This window comes from Ornithorhynchus anatinus, chromosome 5 (genome assembly GCF_004115215.2).
Source record: "Ornithorhynchus anatinus isolate Pmale09 chromosome 5, mOrnAna1.pri.v4, whole genome shotgun sequence".
Taxonomy (NCBI): domain Eukaryota; kingdom Metazoa; phylum Chordata; class Mammalia; order Monotremata; family Ornithorhynchidae; genus Ornithorhynchus; species Ornithorhynchus anatinus.
In genome coordinates this window covers 93,019,742-93,044,166 of record NC_041732.1, presented here as the reverse complement: position 1 = coordinate 93,044,166, position 24,425 = coordinate 93,019,742, and the positions used below count along the sequence as shown (strand labels likewise).

At 43.8% G+C, this 24,425-nt stretch overlaps 1 long non-coding RNA gene across 1 annotated transcript in view; it reads left to right on the top strand.

The window, feature by feature from the left end:
- Positions 1-14,408: 14,408 nt before the first annotated feature.
- LOC120638411 overlaps positions 14,409-24,425 on the top strand; it is a 37,238-nt gene continuing 27,221 nt past the window's right edge. The window contains exon 1 of the long non-coding RNA XR_005660063.1: positions 14,409-14,548. This is a non-coding gene — a long non-coding RNA (uncharacterized LOC120638411). The remainder of the gene's footprint in view (positions 14,549-24,425) is intronic.

The window sequence follows — 24,425 nt, the reverse complement described above, 5'->3', positions numbered from 1 at the left end:
TAAATACATAAATTATGGCTATCTACATAAAGGCTGTGGGGCTGAGGGAAGGGTAAATAAAGGGAGCAAACCAGAATGAAGCAGAAGGGAGTGGGAAAAGAGAAAATGAGGGCTTCGTCAGTGAAGGTCTCTTGGAGATGTGTCTTCAGTAATAATGTTGGTATTTGTTAAGCGCTTACTATGTGCTGAGCATTGTTCTAATCCCTGGGGTAGATACAGGGTAATCAGATTGTCCCACATGAGGCTCACAGTTAATCCCCATTTTACAGATGAGGTAATGGAGGCACAGAGAAGTGAAGTGACTTGCCCACAGTCACACAGCTGACAAGTGGCAGAGCCAGGATTCGAACTCATGACCTCTGATTCCCAAGCCAGGGCTCTTTCCATTGAGCCACACTGCCTTTGAAGTGGAGAGAGTAATTGACAAATGTGAAGAGGGATGGTGGTTTAGGCCAGAGGCAGGACATTGGTGAGAAGTCTGCAGTCAGATAGATGAGACTGAGGTACAGTGAGTAGGTTGGAGTTATAGGAGTGAAGTCTGCAGACTGGATTGTAATAGGAAAGCAGTGAAGTGAGAGAGGAGGAGGCAAGGTGACTGAGTGCTTTAGAGCCAATGGGAAGGTTTTTCTGCTTGATGTGGAGGTGGTTCTGAGGTTTATCAGGAGTGGAGAAACATAAACTAAACGCTTTTGTAGAAAAATGATCCTGGCAGTAGAGTGAAGTATGGCCTAGAGTACAGAGAAACAGGAGGCAAAGAGTTCAGCAAAGAGGCTAATAGAGTAATTAAGGATAAGTACTTAGATTAATATGGTAGCAGGTTACTTGGAAAAAATTAGTGTTCCAAGCTGGCTCAGTCACCTGGATACTCCAGCTAGGAATAATGGAATAGAACCCCGGTAATCATTTTGGTTTTCGAAAGTGGGACCATGATTAAGAAGGACGCCGGAGACATTGGTATTGGGCCTCTAGAGGTGAAATTCTTGGACTGGCTCAAGATGGACCAGGGCAAAAGCATTTGCCAAGAATGTTTTCATTAATAAAGAACTAAAGTCGGAGGTTCGAAGATGATCAGATATCACCGTAGTTCTGGTCATAAACAATGCCGACTTGCAATCTGGCGGCATTATTCCCATGAACCACAGGGCAGCCTTCTAGGAAAACAAAGTCTTTGGGTTCCAGGGGGAGTATGGTTGTGACAAGGTTGATTCAACTGTGCTGAGCAGCAGCAGCATGGGAAAGTAAAAAACGGATGGTCACGTTATCAAAAATTGACCAAAGAGTTTTTAGTGTGCAGAAGGCAGCAATGGTAAACCACTTCCATATTTTTACCAAGAAACTTCTATGGATACACATGCCAGGATGAAGTGAAAGTAGGAGGTTCTGGAGAAAGTGGGTCCAGGGAGTCTCTACAAATCAGAAAACGATTCCATGCACTTGATGACGAGTCTGAATGGTAGAATGTGAGTCCGTTGTTGGGTAGGGATTGTCTCTATCTATTGCCGAATCGTACTTTCCAAGCACTTAGTGCAGTGTTCTGCACACAGTAAGCTCATAAATACGATGGAATGGATGGATGGATGGATGGATGGATGGATGGATGGATGGATGGATGGATGGATGGATGGATGGATGGATGGATGGATGGATGGATGGATGAATGTCTCCCCTAGTCCCTCCAGCATTCGTTTCCCCCAGTAGAATAGCAACATGGCTAAGAGAAGCAGCATGACTTAGTGGAAAGAGCACGGGTTTGGGAGTCAGAGGTCGTGGGTTCTAATCCCGGCTCCGCCACTTGTCAGCTGTGCGACTTTGGGTAAGTCACTTAACTTCTCTGGGCCTCAGTTACCTCATCTGTAAAATGGGGATTATTACTGTGAGCCCCATGAGGGACAACCTGATGAACTTGTATCTACCCCAGTGCTTAGAACAGTGGTTGACATATACTAAGTACCTAACAAATGCCAACATTATTATTATTATTAATAATAAAGTAATTTCAGACAGTGAATCCCCTCCTCATCCCTGACTGGCTTCTGGTTATTCCAGATCTCCACAGGATCCAAGGCAACACAACAGAAGCAGCTTTCTTTATAAAATTACTTGGTCACACTTGAGGATCTTCTCCCCTCCTCCTCCTTCTATCTACCCACAAAACCATTACTTGCCCCACAAATATTTCTTATTCACTCTATCCTGCCATCCTAAACTTTGGCCCAAAGGAAATTTCTGTCCAACAAAATGTTTCACTGAGTCTCCGCCTCCCCTGGGCTAGTTAATTTGTCGCAACCCAACTTTTTCTGGATGTTTAGTTCATTTTTCTCTGCCCGGACCACTTTTCTAAAAAAACACTCTTCAAGAACCTGCATTTGTTGCCAATCCACCTCTACAGCAAGCGGATACTCCTTACTGTCACCTTACAGCACTCTATCAGTTCTCCCCCTCTACTTCACCTCACCGATCTCCTACTATAACCCAGCCCACACACTTTGCTCCTATAACACTAACCTACTCACTGTACCTCCACCTCATCTTTCTTCCCACTGATCCCTTGCCCACATGCTCTCTCAGGCCTGGAACTCCCTCCATATACAACAGACCAACACTCTTTTCACCTTGACAGCCTTATTAAAATCACATTTCCTCCAAGAGACCTTCCCGACTAAGCCATCAATTCCCTTATTCCCTCTCCTTTCTGAATTACCTATGCACTAGGACCTGCACCCCCAAAGGATTTGATACTCACCCCAGTCTGAACCTCACAACATTTAGGTACGTATTCATAATTTAGTTTAACATCTGTCTCCCCCTCTAAACTGTAAGGTCCTTGTGGGCTGGAAATATGTCTGCCAACCCTGTTGAATTGTACTCCCCGAAGCAATTAGTACAGTGTTCTACATACAGTAAGTTTGCAATAAATTCCACTGATTGACATAATGATTGATAGATGTCATTCAGTATCTCATAAAGAAATCTCCCAGCTTCTCTGTGCCTTTTCCCTCCATTATCACCACTATAACTATTCTGGCATCTCAATTCACTTCCTTAGGGGTTAGGTGTGTGATGTGTAAGAAACAAAGCAATACTGCTATTGCTTTTCACTAGTCAGGCTGATCTGAGACTGAATCCACCACTCTGAGAGAGGAGGAGAAGGGAGAACAGTGGTTTTGTCTTTCTAAGAAGAATCCTGCTTGAAAGCTCACTAGAGTAAAAAGCAAGGAAGTCTATCTCAACAATTGGACTAGCCAACTCTCCTGGGCCTAGTATCCCAGAACGCCCACCCTCTCACCACCAGCTTACTCTGGACCCCCATGCTGAAAGAAATACCAGTTTAAGGTTTGAATAACATCCCCTAGTGACAGCATATGGAGTCCGACTGGGCTTCTTGTGATCAGTGTAGCATGTCTTGCTCCAAAGGAGGCCCTAGGAGTGTTAGGAGGTAGTTATAGAACCAATTCAGGCTTCCAAAGCTTAGGATGGTTTTCAGGAGACTGAATGATCCTCCTTTGCCATTGATGTTAAGCAGTTGTCAACATCCCCTGAGTGATGCTAATGTGTTATGGCCCATCCTGATGACTGTTCTCCCCAACCTCAGGCCCATGACAAACTGCAGTGTCAAGCTAATAAGTGCATTAGTGTACAGTCAGCAGAAAGCAACACTTTGCCTCCTAATTCTCATACCTGTGGCATCTCACTGCTGCTTGCAAACTGCCCACCCACCTTTGCAATGAAAAAGCAATGAAGTTTGATTTCCCTTTATCCATCAAAATAATGGACTTTGAGATGAAGAAACACATTAATCCTGATTTGACATTTCTAAAATCCATTTCATCGCTACAGAGGTATCGGTTTCTATTAAACAGAGAGGTTTATGATTTTCCCTCAGGATGAGACAAGTAACCTGAATACCTTAATTTGAGAAGACAGAAATGCTGATACTCTTTCTTTCCTTCTTATGTCCTTTCCATCTTACCTCCTTCTTCCCTTTCCCAGAGCCTTTCAAAATCAGGAGGACTACACACTTCCAATCTACTAGATGGCTTACTATTACTGCCCCTAAGGAAGCTGTGCCCCATAGACAAAGTTCCCAGGCATTGGAAAGAGCTATGGACAGACAGATGGGAGTAGGAAGGCTCTTCTTCCAGAAAGAGTCCCTAGAAAAACTGGAATTGAGCAATGAGCCACTAAGAAAATTCAATCCTTTGGGTGGCAAGGATTCTATTTGGGCAGAGTCTTTCTCCCAGTTTTGATGGAACTAGATGTCCCCACCTCTAAACCGTAAGCTTGTTGTGACTGGGCACATGTCTACCAACTCTGCTGTGCTGTACTTTCCCAAGCACTAAATACAGTATTCTGCACACAGTAAGTATTCAATAAATACCACTGATGATGATGAAAATAATGATGATGGAATCTTTGGTCCCCAGAAATAGAAAAGCAAAGCCCCCAAATCAATCAATCAATCAATCAATTGCATCTATTGAGTGCTTACTGTATGTAGTGCAGTGCTCTGCAGAGCACTGCACTAATTGCTTAGGAGAGTACAATATAATAGAGTTAGTAGACATGTTCCCTGCCCACAAGGAGCTTAAAGTCTAAACAGAACAGAAAGCAGAAAACCCATGTCGGGCTGTCCAGCCCTAGTCTGATTCAGTTTCAAATACGATCCAGGGTGCAGTTGTAGATCAGGCCTCTGCTCCAGAGCAACCCAGGTTGTACTTCCAGAACCAGGGCTCTGCTCCAGTATGTCTTAGGAGAGTGTGAGTTCAGATCAGGGGTCCTGTTCCACAAACAACTGAAAATGCAGTTCCCAAACTGGAGACTCTACACAAGTAGTCCAGGGAGGTTTATGGTATAATCAACTGGTTTCAACACTTTGCTTTGTCTCACTCCTCAGCTACAGCTGGTATCAACTAATGACTCAATAAATGCCAGGGCTAGAATCACTCACCCTCCATACCTAGCTTGGGAAATAGTGCTCACCTGAACTCTGGAGATTTCCAGTCCCCCAGCATATGAGTTTTGGGGTTAGTGCAGCTTGTCAGCCACTGTCTGCCAGGTGTAGACAGGATAGGAGGAGAGAAGGTAAGTGTGTGTGTGCGTGTGTGTGTGCGTGCAGGTCGGGAGAGACTTGGGAAGTAGTGGGGGCTGAAAACCGCCATGGATTGTGAGGAGGTTGAGGGCACATATGCTTTTATCAGTACCACCCATTTTTCATCACTAGTCTGAAATAGAGGCCAGAGGTACAGCCATACTTTTTGAGACTAGGGACTGGTCCGGAGAGATCCTAACTGATCCAACTAAAGGAACTAGAAATGATTTCTTTCTGATCAGGCTTTGATAGAGGCCTTAGAGAATGGCACCCTCCCAAACAAAGCAAGAGATCTCATCAGCCAACAAGTAAGCTCTCACCCAAGGAGAGGCCAGCAAAGCTTAAGGAGTTATTAGACAAGCAGCATGATGTAGTGGATAGAGCACGGTCCTGGGAGTCAGAAGGCCATGGGTTCTAATCCCAGCTCTGGCTTTTGTCAGCTGTGTGACCTTGGGCAAATCAGTTTACTTCTCTGTGCCTCTGTTACCTCATCTCTGTAAAATGGGGATTGAGACTGTGAGCCCCACGTAGGACAGGGACTGCATCCAACCCAATTTGCTTATATTCCCCCCCGCCCCAAGCACTTAGTACAGTGCCTGGCACTTAGTAAGCGCTTAACAATTATTTGCACCTTCCAATTGGACTTTTCCAATATCTGTGTAGTAGTAAAAGTATTTATTAAGTGCTTACTATGTGCAGAACACTACACTAAGTGCTGGGAGAGAACACACTAGAATTAGAAATGGTTCTGTTCCCTCCTGGGACTTTCAGTCTAAGAGTTTAAGTGGATAGAAGGAATTGGAGAAAGACACACCAGGAATAAACATTGAAATACAACACAAACAAATATACAAAATAGGTTCAAAGTCTGGGAGGGAATGGAAGAGTCTGAGAGGATGCAGGAGCAAACTAGAAGCAGGAACCTTCAGTGCTGGGAGAGATGTCAGCAATTATCATGGATGCTTCTCTTGGCAGGGACTCAACTTGATTGATTTGTATCTACTCCTGTGTTTAGAACAATGCTTGGCACATAGTAAACACCTAACAAGTACAATAATAATACTAATAATAATAATAATTGAACACAGTCTATGTGCAACATGGGGCTCACAGTCTTAATCCCTATTTTACTGATGAGGTAACTGAGGCACAGAGAAGTAAAGTGACTTGCCCAAGGTCACACAACAGACAAGTGGTAGAGCCAGAATTAGAACCCAAATTCTTCCGAATCCCAGGTCTGGGGTCTACCCACTAGACCATTCTGCTTTAATCCTTGGCCCAGTGGGTACGGAGCATGTCACAAGTGGGGACCCTCAGTAGCGGGAAGGAAGGGAGCAGTTCCCAAAAAAGCTTTTCTTGGCAGAGACCAAGAAGTCTGAGAGCACACATGGGACAGCTTTCATCTCTATCCCTGATGCACATGATATATGCCAGGAGCAGGATCCCTTATTGATGGGAGAGAACCTGTCAGCTACAATGGGCTCCACATGGGACAGGTACTGTGTCCATCTTGATTACATTTTATCTACCCCAGCCAGCAGTTAGTACAGGGCCTGGAACATAGTAAGCGCTTAACAAATACCACACATTTTTATCATTATTATCATTATTATCGTTCTTCTCTCAGCGAGAACAGAGGGGCCCAACAGCTAACAAGAAAAGCTTTTATCCCCAGCTCAAAGCTTATGGTGCATGCTGGGAGCAGTGACCCTCAGAGGTGAGATGGAAGGCAACATTTACCACAGGGTTTTTCTCAGCTGTAGAGAGCAATGTCTATGCCCCTAAAATGGTTCCTCTAATTCAGGTTACAAAGTTTCTCCTTTTCTGAGTTAAAAAGTTTCTCCCTGTGATATCAATGGTGGTGGGCAATACATAAAAAATTTCAATAATCTGCTAAATTTTCCTTTCTGTTTAATTTTTACTCTTTCCCCACCCACCCACCGGGGTTTGGACCTTAGCAGAATGCCTCAACTATTGCTGCTAATTGAATGGTTTCATGTTTTTCCTTTCATTCATTCAATAGTATTTATTGAGCGCTTACTATGTGCAGAGCACTGTACTAAGCGCTTGGGATGAACAAGTCGGCAACAGATAGAGACAGTCCCTGCCGTTTGACGGGCTTACAGTCTAATCGGGGGAGACGGACAGACAAGAACAATGGCACTAAACAGCGTCAAGGGGAAGAACATCTCGTAAAAACAATGGCAACTAAATAGAATCAAGGCGATGTACAATTCATTAACAAAATAAATAGGGTAACGAAAATATATACAGTTGAGCGGACGGGTACAGTGCTGTGGGGATGGGAAGGGAGAGGTGGAGGAGCAGAGGGAAAAGGGGAAAATGAGGCTTTAGCTGCGGAGAGGTAAAGGGGGGATGGCAGAGGGAGTAGAGGGGGAAGAGGAGCTCAGTCTGGGAAGGCCTCTTGGAGGAGGTGATTTTTAAGTAAGGTTTTGAAGAGGGAAAGAGAATCAGTTTGGCGGAGGTGAGGAGGGAGGGCGTTCCAGGACCGCGGGAGGACGTGACCCAGGGGTCGACGGCGGGATAGGCGAGACCGAGGGACGGCGAGGAGGTGGGCGGCGGAGGAGCGGAGCGTGCGGGGTGGGCGGTAGAAAGAGAGAAGGGAGGAGAGGTAGGAAGGGGCACGGTGATGGAGAGCCTTGAAGCCTAGAGTGAGGAGTTTTTGTTTGGAGCGGAGGTCGATAGGCAACCACAGGAGTTGTTTAAGAAGGGGAGTGACATGCCCAGATCGTTTCTGCAGGAAGATGAGCCGGGCAGCGGAGTGAAGAATAGACCGGAGCGGGGCGAGAGAGGAGGAAGGGAGGTCAGAGAGAAGGCTGACACAGTAGTCTAGCCGGGATATAACGAGAGCCCGTAACAGTAAGGTAGCCGTTTGGGTGGAGAGGAAAGGGCGGATCTTGGCGATATTGTAGAGGTGAAACCGGCAGGTCTTGGTAACGGATAGGATGTGTGGGGTGAACGAGAGGGACGAGTCAAGGATGACACCGAGATTGCGGGCCTGCGGGACAGGAAGGATGGTCGTGCCATCCACGGTGATAGAGAAGTCTGGGAGCGGACCGGGTTTGGGAGGGAAGATGAGGAGCTCAGTCTTGCTCATGTTGATTATCTTGTATCTACTCCAGGGTTACGTACAGTGCTTCGTACACAGTAAGCACTTAACCAATACTATTACTATTATTATCATTGTTATTATTATTATTATTATATTCATGCCATATCAGGGCAGAATGTCTTTAGGCATTCAAGACTATTTACCCATTGTATCAATTCAACTGAGTGGGTCCTGAAATTCTTAGAAGGTGCTTTCAAAAAGCACAAAATTCAAGTCTTTGCCAGTTCCTCCGTCACCTGATTAAATTACCCAGTACTTATGTTCAAAGCAGCGTGGCTTAGTGGAAAGAACACGGGCCTGGGAGTCAGAGGTCATGGGTTCTAATCCTGCTTCCGCTGCTTGTCAGCTCTGTGATCTTGGGCAAGTCACTTAACTTCTCTGTGCCACAGTTACCTCATCTGTAAAATGGGGATGAAGACTGTGAACCCTACGTGGGACAACCTGATTACCCTGAATCTACTCCAGTGCTTAGAATAGTGCTTCGCACATAGTAAGCACTTAACAAATGCCAACATTATTATTATTATAACTGTAATTTGTTCACTTATATTAATGTCCATCTCCCCCTCTAGACTGTGAGCACATTGTGAGCAGGGAATGTGCCTATTTATCATTATATTGTACTCTTCTAAAACACTTAGCATGGTGCGCTGCACAAAGTAAGTGCTCAGTAAATATGATTGAATGAGTGAATGAATGAATGAATGAATAAGCAGACCAGATGTCCCGTTTGAGGCAGAAAGGTCATATTTTTAGGGTTTTGTCCTGCCACCTGAGAAAGTTTCAATCTCTAAACTTCTGCCTTAGGACATGAGGTATGAAAGAACTGCTCAGCTGTGGTGACACTGATGTCAGCAGCAGTGGACGTGGCTAATGTGGCCACTGCTAAGAAAAAGAAGACTCTCTCTCCTCATCTTCAGTGGTGGCTGTGGTAGCCGTCACCACTGTAGCCACCTCATTGCCACTGAAAGCACCAGTTCTTCTGGGCCGAGGATAGGAATGCCATAAACACAACCAGCTTTTCCAGAAATAAGCCTCAAATCGGAAGGACCAGAAAGAGTATGGCCACGTTTTTTGCAGACTTCCTGATGCTCACTGCCATTTGGTTCAGGTGGCATCAGAGCTGACAGCCAGTGATGGTGGTGATCATCTAACCCTTTGCTCTGGACAGAATAGCAGTGGTGGTTCCAAGCAATGGATGGAAGTCCCCTTCCCCTAACTTATCTTTCCCTTTCCCACTCTTCCCACACTCTCTTGCCACTTTTTTGCTCTCTCCAAAGCTTTCACTCTTTCTGCCCATCCCCAACACCCAATTTTGGCCTCATCCCTAACCTGTCTGAGGTGGACAAACATCTCATCATCTTAGTTTAAAGGGCAAGAGAAGCTTCAAACTGGGACATTTGCCACCGAAGTTTAAAAGACCCCAGTCAACTCTATTGTCCAGGTGTGAGGTTTTCAGTCCTCAAACAAGGCAAGGATAAAATAAAAATTTAAAACAGTAGGTCCACCTGAAAGTGGAGAGTTGGTTTCAGCAGTGTCTATATTGACCTTTGTCATTTGGTAGTTTGTTTTCTGAAACCCCATTAAGTGAACAATCAATGAAAGATACACTACTGTTGTGTTTCAGTTCAACACAGAAAGTGAGTCACTTAGAAAACATGCTCCCTGAAGCCTGATTGTCGCTTTCAAAGTGAAAATTAGAAGCACCTTTGAAAGCAGGGATCAAGCCTACTTACTGAACTCTACTATGAGCTTAATATAGTGATCAGCACACAGTAAGTGCTTAATAAATATCACTGATTGATATGTGAGATTACACTTCCTCTGATGCTTTCTTCCTGAAAAGCACAGACTTTCTGGGGCCTCAAACAATCAATTCATCAATCAATGGTAGCAGCCGGAAGCAGTATGGTCTAGTGGATAGAGCACAGGTCTGGGCGTCAAAAGGACCTGTGTCCTGATTCCGGCTCCACCACTTGTCTGATATGTGACTGAGGGCAGTTACTTAACTTCTCTGGGCCCCAGTGACCTCATCTCTAAAATAGAGATTAAGCTTGTGAGTCCTATGTGTGCCATGGATTGGGTCAGTCAGTCAGTCACTTGTATTTACTGAGCATTTACTGTGTGCAGAGCACTGTACTAAACACTTGGGAGAGTACAATTCAACACTAAACAGACACATTCCCTGACCACAATAAACTTACAATTTAGAGTGGTTGAACCTGACTGGATGTGTAAACACCCCAGTGCTTAGTACAGAGCCTAACACATAAGTAGCATAAAACATGGTATTTATTAAGTGCTTATCCTGTGCAGTACATTGACTACTAAGCACTTGGGAGAGTACAACATAATAGAGTTGGTAAACATGATCTCTGCCCTCAAGTAATTTATGATATAGTGGGAGAGACAGACATTCAAATAAATTACAGAAAGGGGAAATATGAGTTTTAGGATATGTCCATAAGTGCTATGAGGCTGGGGGTGGAGAAGGTATTAAAGTGCTTTAAGGGGTACATAATTAAGTCCATAGTTGATGCAGAGGAGGAGGGCAAATAGGGTGGGGAGATGAGTCAGTTAGGGAAGGCCTCTTGGAGGAGAAATGATTTTAGTAGGGCTTTGAAAGATGGGCGTATGGTTGTCTACCAGAAAGGAAGGTTAAGATTTTTCAGGAGTTGGTGAGGTAACACCATGTATTCTTTCTCTTGCTCCCAACCTAAACCATGGGACTTTCAATTCCATGTTTTCTTTCAATACCCATAAATTTTGCAAAGGGCTAATTTATGGCTCCTTCAGGTTAGTCAGTAAGAGCTGCATTTTCATTATTTTTGCCTTTAGGACTGTAAATTCCTTGTGTGCAGGGATTGTGACTACCACCTCTGTTATACTGTACTTTCCCAAGTGCTTAGTACAGTGCTCTGTTCATAGTAGGTGCTCAAAAAAATGCCATTTAATTGATTGACTGATTAATTGTCATCAACCTCGGGTGTATTCATTGAGTACAAAGCATTGTGCTAATTGCTTGGGAAAGTACCACAGAAGCAGGATACAAGTTTCCTGACCTCCAGAAACTTACAATTCAAATATCCAGCTGAATTAGAAACCAATCAGTGTTGGTTGAATTTTCTTTTTCAGTGCCTCGTTCAGGAAAACAGGTTTGTTGATAATGGTGACTTCATACTAACCAAATAGCTTCCAGTCATTTCATTCGTTTCTCTAAACCCCAGATCCAACCTCAAATGAATGTTTCTTTAGAGTTCCCGCAGAGAACACACAGCTGGAGAAACAGAATAATTCAGGAAATGGAATGTCATATTCATTAGGCCTCTTCGGCAAATACACAATATAGCAATTTCAGATTTGAATTCGCCCATTTACCTCACATCCTGGTTTTACGCTCCCTTCCACCTGGATTTGCAACAAGAGAGAGCTGAAGAAAGATAAAACCCATTTCCAGAACTCATCAAATGGACCAAAGAATTCCACCTGGACAAATCAAACAGCTGCCTTCTTTTTGCCTGTACCTTTGATGCATGCAGGAAATTCCCATATGTGAAAATGGCTTTACAAATAGATTTATTTATAGTTTTTTGTTGATATATAATTTATTTATTTATATTAATGTCTCCCCTTCTAGAATGTAACCTTTTTGTGGGCAGGTAGTATGTCTGTTTATTGTTACATTGTACTCTCTCAAGTGCTTAGTAAAGTGCTCTGCACTATACTCAATAAGTGCTCAATAAATCTGACTGACTGACTGATTTCTCTGCTGGTCTTATGGTCACAATCATGGCCACTCATAAATATTCATATTTCTATTCAGCTTTCACAAAGTGTTTTATCCCTCTGGTGTGTCTTATGACCACAGGTGACATAACATGAAATAAGAAGCATAAATACAAACCCTCAATACACACACACACACACATATATGGAATCATTGAAGACTCTTGGAAATCATGAAAAGAAAAGGTGATGAAAAGAAGGTAGCCAATAAGCTCAATGACTTATTTAATTTGATCTTTACTAGAGTAGAGGATAGAGGAATTTCCACACCCAAATGTATTTTTTTGCAGTACACAGGTCAGAGGAAATAGGTGAAACTAGTGATTACAAGATGTTTTAGGCCAAAGTGATAAACTGAATGTAAACAAATCATTGAGACCAGAAGGCAGACATTAACCCGGGAGATCAGAATGCAGGCAGAGAGAAAGTTGCAGGATACTTGGTGAAAGAGGGTAACGAATCGTTAACAGCCAGTGTATTAGAAGAGGATTTCATTGTTTTGGAGGATTTCCAATGTAACTCCTTTATTAACGTATTTATTGACTTCATTTTTCTGTTCTTTCTCCAGTTCCATATGTATAATTTCCTTTGGGCTCCCACTTTACGGTTTAGGTCTGCTTGTCGTCCTTATTATGCTACAACAATGATGTATTTCTCAAGTCCCTGAAAGAATACTCTGCTCTAAATAATAATTGTGATATTTGTTAAGCGTTTACTATGTGCCAAGCACTGTTCTCAATGCTGGGGTAGATACAAAGTAATCAGGTTTAACACAGTCCCTGTCCCACACAGGGCTCACAGTCTTAATCCCTATTTTCCAGATGAGGTAACTGATGCACAGAGAAGTGAAATGACTTGTCCAAGGTCACACAGCAGACAAGTGTCAGAGCCAGGATTAGAACCCAGGTCCTTCTGACTCCCAGGTCCTATCCACTCTATCCACTAAGCCACGCTTACTGTGTGCAGTCCACTCTACTAAGCATTTGGGAGAGTACAATATAACAGAGTTGATTGACATATTCCCTTACCACAATGGGTTTACAGTCTAGAGGGTGAGCCAATCAATCAATCCATTAATATATGCAGAGCACTGTACTAAACATACAATAGACTAGAGATAGCAAACATGTTCCCTGCCCAAAATGAATTTATAGAATGGATGGATGAATTGGAAAGGATGATGATGATGATGATGATGATGATGAGATTATTTGTTAAGCACTTACTATGTGCCAAGGTCTGTTTTGTCATGGACAGGAAATTGACTGAGACATAGGAAATAAAGGATAGCGATAAATGCCCACTTTTAATAATAATAATGTTGGTATTTGTTAAGCGCTTACTATGTGCCGAGCACTGTTCTAAGCGCTGGGGTAGACACACGGGAATCAGGTTGTCCCACGTGGGGCTCACAGTCTTAATCCCCATTTTACAGATGAGGTAACTGAGGCACCGAGAAGTTAAGTGACTTTCCAGGTTGAAGAAATGCAAATAGTGGAGTTTTCCAGGGATCAGTAGAAGGACCAATACAGTTGTATATTGTCAAAAATAATCTGGAAGAAGAGTGAGCAGTGAAATCTCCCCATCCTCAGATGGTGAAATGTCAAGCAAATGGGGGTTCATTGCAGGGAGGTCCCATTAAGCTGACATAGTGAATGGCCCAAAATATGGTTGATGAGCTTCTGTGGGAGCTGGTACAGGATAATGCATGGGAGGAAAAATGATGACTCCATCATCATGATCTTCTGAAGTTGCCTTGTAATGAAAATTGTCTGAGTGCTGGGACAGATCAAGGATTGCTGATGGCATCATTGGTAATGTTTAGGACAGGAGGATTGGCTTGGCATTTCTCTTTCCCACCTCCCTACCATTCCCTAGACTTGTTACTCCCTAAAAATGGTTGAAAGGGTTTGGCATATGGGCAGGCTGCTCTATCTCTGCTCCAGAAGTCAGATAAAGTCTCATGCTACCTGACCACCTGGGTGGTGATCCCAGAACCAGGGCGGTAAGGGAAGGTGGGGCTCTTCATGACGTTCCTATGGAATGAGGTTGGAGGCAGGCAAGAGGTGTCACTCAGCAGCCTGTCACCACCAACTCCCCTTTCACCTGCCACAATAGCCCAGGCTACTACACAGGTCACTAGGCAAATTCCCCAGTGCCTGGATCAACCATGTGAGGTCACCCCCTACGTTTGATTTCCCCCCTTCTGGGGGGTGATGTAATGAGCCCATTTATTTTTCTTAATTAGGAAAATATTTGACCCCAGCCACAAATGAGGCTCTTGCCCTCCAGGATCTGTTGACTGCAGACTGTTTGTGATGGCAGGGACCATTATGACCTAATAAGTAGGATATGCCTGGGATAAGGGTTGGGGGGACAGGAAGAGGGGGTGTCCGGAAACATGAGAGGATGGTGGGGGGATCACATCTGAAATCTTTATCTTTAATCTCTCACCACACTCGACTGACCATTTTGCTGGAAACCATTGCCAAACTGCGGTGAAACTTGTACATTTCGGCTTCCTGCCCAGTAGATTTGAGGTGAGCCCATTAATCAATCAGCCTTCATTTTTATTTATTTATTTATTTAAGACCCAGCCTGGTGGGAACGGGGAAGAGGGAGAGAGAAGGAGGGAAGTGAAGTGCTGATGGAATGCTCCCTCACCGCTTCAAGTCTTTGTTTCTCTTTTCCTTTCCTGTTCCTTCTGGCCCTTGGCCTCCAGGGGGCCTGGCACAGAATAACAATAATAATAGTAATAATAATAACGGTATTTTTAGGCACTTACTAGGTACCAAGTACTGTAGAGGATACAAACAAATTGGGTCGGATACAGTCCTTAACCTATATGGGGCTCACAGTCTCAATCCCCATTTTACAGATGAGGAAACTGAGACCCAGAGAAGTGAAGTGACTGGACCAAGATCACGCAACAGACATGGGGCAGAAATGGGATTAGAACCCATGACCTTCTGACTCCCAGGTCCATGCTCTATTCATTACACCATGCTGATTTATTCTGGGCTTCACTTTCCCACCATCATACCTTAAAGTGGCATCCAAAAGTTGTACATAGAACTTCTGGTCAAATTCAGCATATTTATTGAGTGTTTACTGCATCCAAAACCTGTATTAGGTGCTTGGAAATCCTACAAAAGAAATAATAGGCAAAATTCCTGTTCTCAAGTAGTTTATAATTTACTTTAATTTGAGTTTACTCCACTGCACCTCTCCCATGCAATCAATCAATGGTATCTACTGAGAGTTCACTGAGAGCAGGGCTCCGTACTAAGCACTTGGAAGAATACATCAGAGTTCCTGCCCCCTGGCTCCTTACAATCTTCTGGGGGAAACAAACATTAAAATTATTACATTATGTTGATCCCCAAAATTGTTTCCTTATTTACAATGCCTGACCTAGGGGGCTAAACCTCTCGCAAGGAATCAAAGATCCTTGACCTGGGCAAAGTCTATTTTTCTTTCTGTCAGAGAATTATATAATATAGTTCAATCGCTCTGTCTTTGGTTCTCAAAAAATTCTAAACTAACTATAATAATAATAATAGTATTTATCAAGTTCTTCCTATGTGCTGAGATCTGGGGTGTATACAAAATAATAATCAAATCCCATTTCCTGTCTCACACAGGATTTATAATCTAAGGAGTATGAAAAGAAAAAATCCTAGTCCCATTTTATAGGCGGGGGAAATGAGGCCAAGAGCATTAAGTGACTTGTCCAAGGTCACCAATACACTAGCTCAGTAGCAGAGCTGAGATTAGAAGATGGATCTTGCAATTTCTAGTCCAGTGCTTTTTCCTCTGAAACATGCAACATCTTCTGTTTCTTTAAAAGAAGATTTGAATTGTCTCTGGTCCTTATCTATATTTATATGGATTCTTAGCAAGGCAAACGGGGACCTCATTTCCACCACAGGAGGAACCAAGAACAACATCTAAATGGCTCCATGCACTCCTTTCAGATATAAAGCCTCGGCCACTGAAGCATAAAAATCCCCAGTGAGTGCCAGGAGACCCTGATACTCTGAAACAAATCAAGTTTTACTGGCCCCAGTCATCCTGAAAAGACTGATGAATCTCATGCTTGACCCCTACTTGCGCTCTTCGGAACAAAATCATAGCAATAAACTAGAGCTTCCGAGCTGCAGGGACTTTCTGATATTGCCGAGAGAGTGAATAACAGTGAATGAGGTTTCTGTTCTCCCCTCAGTCAAAAATTCTTATTACAATTGTTTTCTCATCTTACAAGCAAACATTTGGGAGGGACTTCATCTTTGGGTTTTAAAGTCAACAGAGGCCTAAAGATGCAAGGGTTGACGGGAGAGCGGGAACCAGTTTCAACATTGGGGAGAAACTACGGGCTCTTTCGTCAACCAGTTGTATCAGGGAAGTCTTTGCATCAGAAAAAACAACGGCCAAGGTCTCTTCCAGACCTGGGTGCCTCTCAGGAAGCATCGACAAAAATCCCATCTGCCTCCTGGCCAAAAGCTGCATTGTGATTCTGGGAGTGCAGGGTAAGCACTCTTCTTCAGGAGCCACTCTAAAAGGAGTCTGGCTAAGATCTTGCCAGAAATAGAGAGCGGTGAGATTTCTGGATAGACTTCTGTAGCTTTCCTCATCTTTCTTTTAAGAGGACAGTGGTAACTGTGGCATCTTTGTTATCCTGAAGCATTTCTGCCAAGATCCTATACTGAGGAAGAGCCTGCTTAGGCATGTTATCAGAGAATCTTCTCTCAGCTCACAGAATTGGCTAGTATTCTATCAGATCCAGGGATCTTACACGTATGTTTCTTGGATATCTGCAACTGAGCCTTTCTCAAAAATGGGAGTAAGGACTACATCCTCTTCTGATTTAGCTGAAGAGAGAGGAAATTCAATTGCTGTCCTCCAAACACATAGCTATTAGGCACCGGTGAAGCCCCAAGTCCTTAGAACCTTAATGAATCCAGGCAATCTGAGACACAGACTGTCACACTGACCAGAGCAGGGAAGGCTCAGAAGCAATGTGGCCCAGTGGAAAGAGCCCTACCCTGGGAGTCAGAGGATTTGGGTTCTAGTCTCTGCTCTGCCTCTTGCCTGCTGTGTGATTTAACTTTCCTGGGCCTCAGTTTCCTAATCTCTAAATGGTGATTAAACACCTGTTCTCCCTCCAACTTAGATTGTGAGGCCCATTCATTCATTCATTCAATAGTATTTATTGAGCACTTACTATGTGCAGAGCACTGTACTAAGCACCTTGGAATGAACAAGGCCCATGAGAGATAGAAACTTCATCCAAATTGATTATCTTGTTTCTATCCCAGCGCTTAGGTCAGTGCTTGGCACACTAAGCCATTCATAAATATGACATTGCTATGATTGTTTATGGGGTTGGTGATACTATTGTTGTCAACACTGAAAGGGGTCCATCGATTATTAATAAGCAAGAGCTGCGTATTTTAGATCTTCAGACGGTGGAGAGCAATAAGGAGATTCTCCCACCTCAACTCTGGCACAGCGGACCCTGCGAGCCCATGGTTGCACCACCGCCACTGAGGAAGTAGCATGGCCAAGTGGAGAGACCACAGGCCCTGGAGTCAGAAGAAACTGGGCTCTAATCCTGGCTCCGCCACTTGTCTGCTGTGTGATCATAGACAAGTCACTTCATTTCTCTGGACCTTAGTCACACTGCCTGCCCAGAATGATCTTACATTCTAGGGGAGGAGACAGACACTGATATAAAGTATTTGTCACATAGTAAGCACTTAACAAATACCATCATTATCATTATAAAAAAATGATGGATATACATATAAGTGCTGTGGGGCTGAGGGAGGGGGTGAATAAAGAGTCCAGATCCAAGTCACAACGGTTATGCAGAAGGGGGTGGAAGAAGAAATGAAGGCCTAGTCAGGGAAAGCCTCTTAAAAGTGTATATTTTTAAGGAGGAGAGAGTGAGACCTGACGCACGTTTTAGAAAGATGTGTTGTGGTGCTATGCTGGGATAAACTAGCAAAGGAGAGGGATGTGACTATGAACTCATGTTATATTGAACTTAGACTGTGGGACAGGGACTGTGTCCAACCTGATTAGTTTGTATCTACCCTAGCACTTAGAACAATGCTTGACACATAGTAAGGGTAACAAATACCATTATTATTATCATTATTATTATTAGTTCCTGGCTTGATCTGTGCCCACTGGACTGGGGATAAAAGGCAATGATCAGCTTCCTCAGCCCCTCTTCTCCACCACAGCTGAGCAAAATGTGTGCCCTGCATACCCTCAACCCCCATACCACAGCTGAAGAATTCTCTGCCTCCCCCCAGCTTGCTCTGCTTGCCAGACTTGGTATCAAAGCCCTGCTGTGGTTGTTTAGTCCCTCCATATATGGAGTTGAACAAAAAATCAGATTTCCTCCCTGACTCTCACTCTCAACCGTTCACTTTCCCATGGCTTCTTCCCCACTCCTTTCAAAGATGATCATGTCTTCCATATACCAAAAAAAATCCTCCCTTGGCCCCATGGTTCTTTCCAGTCACCACCTCTTCTCTCTCCTATTATTAATTAATTCATTCATTCATTCAATCATATATATTGAGCACTTACTGTGCGCAAAGTACTGTACTAAGTGCTTGGGAAAGTACAATACAGCAAGAGAGACAATCCCTGCCCTTCTCCAAAACTCTGTCCCCGCCAATCCCTACACCCTCTGCCTCCGCTTCCTCAGGTCCAGTTCTCTCCTTGACCTCCTCCAATCCAGCTTCTGCCCCCTTTACTCTAAGGCCCTCTCTAAGGTCACCAGAGATCGCCTTCTTGCCAAATCCAATGGCTTCTCCTCCTTTTTAATCCTCCTTGACCTCTCAGCTTCCTTCGACACCGTTGACCACCCCCTTCTACTAGAAACATTAATTAACCTCAGCTTCACTGACACTGCCCTCTCCTGGGTCTCCTCTTTCTTGGCCCATGCCTTCTGGGTCTCTTCTTTGGCTCCTCCTCTGCTTCCCAACTCCTAACTGTGGGTGTCCTTCAAGGATCAGTTATGGGGCCCCTTTTATTTTCCATCTGCACCCACTCCTTTGGAGAACTCAATCACCCCCATGGCTTCAACTACCATCTCTATGTAAATGATTTCTAAATCTATCTCTTCTGCCTTATCTCTCTCCTCTGTGATCTCACATTTCCTCTTGCCTTCAGGACATCTCTACTCAGATGTCCCACCAATACCTCAAACTTAACACATCCAAAACAGAACTTCTCATATTCCCACCCAAACCCTGTCCTCCCCTTGCCTTTCCCATCACTGTAGACAACACCACTATCCTTCCTATCTTACCTTGGCATAATTCTCCACTCACGTCTCTCTCAGTCAACCCACATATTCAATGTGTCACCAAATCCTGTCATATCTACCTTCACAAATATCTCTAAAATCTGCCCTTTTCTCTCCACCCAAACTGCTACTATGCTCATCCAACCATGTATCTTATCCTGCTTCAACTACTGCATCAGCTTTCTGGCTGACCTCCCTGTTTTCAATCACTCCCAACTCCAGTCCATGCTTCACTCTGTTTCCTGGATTATTTTTCTAAAATTATCATGTTCAGTTCACATCTCCCCAGTCTTGGAAAACCTCCAATCATTGCCCAACCACCTCTGCATCAAACAGAAACTCCTTACCATCAGCTTAAAGCACTCAGCTCACCTACTGGTACAATCCAGCCCACACACTTTTCTCCTCCAATGCCAACCTACTCATCTGTATCTCAAGCTCATCTATCTCACTGCCAATCCCTTGCCCACCTGCCTCTGGTCTGGAACTCCCTCCCTTCCATATAAGACAGACTACCATTCTCACACCTTCCAAGTCTTATTAAAATCACATCTTCTCCAGAGTCCTTCCCCAGTTAAGCCTTCATTTCCCTACCTCCCTCTCCCTTCTGAGTCACCAATGCACTTGATATAGACTCTCTAAGCAATTGACATTCACTCCACCCTCTGTCCCACAGCACTTATGCATATATACATAATTTATTTTAATGTTTGTGTCCTTCTCTAGACTCTAAGCTTCTAATGGACAGGGACTGTGTCTACCAGCTCTATCATGCTGTACTCTCACAAGCACTTAGTACAGAGCTCTGGACACAGTAAGTGCACAATCAATAACATTGATTGATTGTTGTTTGCAACCTTACTTCCCTGGTCACTCTTAGCCCCTCTCAGCTAAACTGAGCAAGGTTCCTTTCCTCCCGCCTACCCAGTTTTCCTCCGTACTATCTAGGAGACCCCATCCTATCCTGCTTTCTACCACCCCAACAGGATTCAAACAGCACCTGCAGCCTGAGGCCTCATTTGACCTTGGGAAGGCTGGTGGCTACAGGAGTTGTTGCTATGGACTCTGAATTGCTAGAAGAAATTCTGCTCCTTTAGCCATAACTCCCTACTGACTTGTGTTTTAAATTTGTATATTACACCTGTGTCCTTGTCCCTTACACTCTTTCAATGTTTCATTGCTCCAATGTGTCTGTCTCCAGTCCTCCCTCACCGCAAACACATTTTTAGATTGTTAGCTCCTCGAGGAACAAAGTCCACTTCTATTTCCCACCTGTATTTTCCACTTGAGTCCCTCTCTGCACTTCCTATTCCCTTCCCTTTCTGCTGCCTCTATGCACTTGGGGCAGTACCCTTTGAGCATTTGGTATTCACCCCTCCCTCAGTCCCACAGCAATTATGTACATATCCTTAAATTATTCATTTATATTGATGTCTGTTTCCCCCTCTAGACTATAAACTCTTTGTGGGCAGGGAATGTGACTACCAACTTTGTTATATTGTAGTTTCCCAAAGGTTTAATACAGTGCTTAGCACTCAGGAAACACTCAACAAATACCATTAATAATAATGATGATGCCAAGCACGAAATAAGCAATCGGACAAGTGAAGGGTAAGAAGCGGAGGCCTCAGTTCGATCCAATTCTTGCGTCTAGCAGTGGCTGAGCTGCATAGACAGCAGTCCTGATGCCTGACCACCCTTCACTCTGGGGAGAGGGGCAGCGCTCTGGGAAGCAGCACGGCCTTATGGATAGAGCACAGGCCTGGAAGTCAGAAGGATCTGGGTTCTAATCCTGATTCTGCCAGTTGTCTGCTGTGTGACCTTGGGCAAGTCATTTCACTTCTCTGTGCCTCAATTACCTCATCTGTAAAATGGGGATTGAGACAGTGAGCCATATGTGGGACGGGACTGAGTCCAACCTGATTAACTTGTATCTACCCCAGTGTTTAGTTCAGTGCCTGCGACATACTAAACACTTATCAAATACTATTAAAAAAAACCCACTCCCCTACATCCCCACTCTATAGCTCCATTTCCTTTATCTAAAAAGTTTGCAGTTTAGGAATATTGATTGCTCTAAAGGAGAACTCTGGGCTTTGATAAGCAATAAAAGGGAAGTATAAGCAAGCTCCTCTCTGCCAAAGAATTGTCTTTTATTATCTAAGTATCCCATGGCTTTGTGCAAGCCCTAGTACGATATCATTCAGCAGAGCTTCCAGAAAGAAGAGTGAATTATTTAAGGAAATAAAGGAGAGACCAAAAGGTGCCTTCTTAAGGAAGCATTCCTCAAGTCCCACTCCCTAGCAAGAGTAATGATAATACTCCTCGTGGTTCTATTCAGTCAGAACCTTGTGGCGAGAGTGAACTTTCAAAGGGGCGAAAGTGATGGAAGTGTCATAAACAGTTCCTGTTATTCATAACAAAGACTACAATGTTGTTTGGCTGTAAGGCTCAAGGATTCTCTCCATGGTTTTCAGAAAGCTCTAAATAGCTATTCGGCACTAACTGTCCATCACAACAAAACACAATAATCTCAGCCACCAGGCTTTTCAAAACAGCCATCCACAATGTTCAGAGAGCAAGCACCGTCCATTTTGAGAAAAGTTGCACCTGAGGCTGAGATTAGCTTGCTTGCCCACAAGGCAGGAGTTTTTAAAAAAGGTTATAAGGTGTTCCAGCCCATTAAATAAACAGATTTATGAAACTGAAGGAAAGTACTGAAATGGAACCACAGCCAATGAGCCTCACGAATTCAGATCCAGTCTTTACATATGTAATCGAGAGCCCAACGAAGCCCTTGGAAGTAGAAATACAGGGGAGGGTCCTACACTGAAGATGTGAATGTACACCCACACTACAATGTACAGACTTGCGATGGTGGTGTGATTGGCATAAGAGATGTTTGGCTGGATGATGAATTTATCTGGGCATCCTATCAGTTCTACCGATACCTAGTAAAAGGAGTTGAATTGTGACCCAATGTGGTGCCGCCTCCGTCTGCATTTGATGCAATCTGATGCCAGCCTGGCACCCGCCCCCTGGGCATGTCCGGGCAGCCATGATGGAAGCATGGGCACAGTCTCTCTGGGCCAGGAAATGGCCACAGTACTCCCTGGTCAGGGAGCTGATCCTGCCCCAGACCACTGATGTTCTTGGGAGATTTATTTTTTGTCAGGTTATTTTGTTTTGTTTTTAATAAAGGGAAAACATACACAAGTCTTCTCATTCTGTCTCCTCTGCCTACCCCGGAGCCAGGGCCAGAGGGTCCAGGGTCTAGCAAGGCGTCTCAGGTGCTTTCCTGTCTTCCCCTCTCCAGCCACTGCTCCGGAGCCCAGGTTGACCTTAGAAGGCAGGAATCCTCCAAAGGAGCCCAGAGAGAGCCACATCGGTTTGGGCCAATCTACTGCTTGGAAGGAGGGAAAAGAAGGGCTTTGCTGCTCTGGCCGCTGCTTCAGAGGCCAGGCTGACTAGTGGAGAGGTGGGACTTGGTCTCTACTGCCCCAGCCAGAGTGGCTTCTCTGTCTCATGGAGGAGGAGCACAAACCCTCCTGAGAAGCTGGGACAGAAGAAGAAAGTTCCACCTCCCTTTTTCAGCACACCGACCAAGTTGGAAAGCAGGCAACCGTGTAATTTAAACTGACTGACACAAAGACAGCCAAACAGGAGCTGCAGTAAACCACTTGTTTATTGGATCATTTTGAAAGATTTCACCTGATTAATGTGCCATAGCAAAAAAATCCACCAATCAGTCATGGAACTGATTGTACTATTTCACTCAGCCATGTTAATAAATACCTGTCTACTCAACTTTCCTAGACAGCTCCACTGCCTTCTAGAAGAATCCAACTAATAATAATTGTGGCATTTGTTAAGTGCTTACTACATGCAAGGCATTATGCTAAGCACTGAAGTGGATACAAATAATAGGGTCAGACAGTCCCTGACGCACAAAGGGCTCACAGTTGTAAGTGTGAGGTAACTGAGGCACAGTGAAGTGAAGTGACTTGCTTGCCCAAGGTCACACAGCAGATAAGTGGCAGAGCCAGGATTGGAGCCCAGGTCTTCTGTCTCCTGGGCCTGGGCTTTTTCCATTAGGTGACACTGCTTCTCATTGTGACCACATCATCTTTTGTGAGAGTGGGAATGGGTTAAAAACCAGCCACAGCCCCCTGTTCAGTGCGCAATTATTTTTAGAAATCCTATTTAGGAAATTCATTATTCTAAAAAATTTGAAAATCTATTAGAAGAGTTTAGAATTCTTTTTGGAATATCAGTCAATCAATGTCAATCAGTGGTATTTAGTGAACACTTACAGGATGCAGAGTGCCATACTAAGCACTTGGGAAAGTATAATGCAATAAAGTTATTATGCATGCTCCCTTCTCACAAGGAGCTTTCAGTACATAATTCAGGTGAAATGGAAATTTTTAAGTATTTCAGCATGTATCAATTCACTTATAGGTTTCTATTTTATTAATGACCCTTGATTCATATTAGCTATTATTGTTACTGGCTTTGAAGTCATCTGTTTATCCATTTAACCAAAATGACCATAGAGAACCATTTGACATAATGAATAAATCAATCAACACTCGAAAGTAAAATCAACAACTCTCAAGTGAAAATTCTTCCTTACTCATGAATTCTTGGCACGATTGGGAGAGTGATAGCTCTTAAGTGAGTCTTTCCCGGGTGTCCAGTGAAATTTATATCAAAAACACTTATTGTTTATACTTAACAACTAGCTTTTAAGGAACTGATCTTCCATTTGTTTTTCCAAAATATTAAGCTACCTTTGGGTTTGCCAATTTCTTTTAATTGAAACAAATGTTTCATCTGGGAAAGGACTGAAAAGGGAAAGATATCTTAGCCCAGTAGGAATTCATAGGAGGGAAAAACAAAGATCAAAAACAAACAAAATCTGTTGAAGATAGTTTTGCCTCATGGTTTTGAGTTTGTCAACAAAGTTGTTGCCAAAGTCATCAAGGGTGAGAGAGAGGGAGGTTGGGGAGCTACAGCGGGGATTTAAAGATCTGGAATAGTTGGAGGGGTCAGTGAAGTCTGAGCTCTCCAAAATCTCCTCCTACATT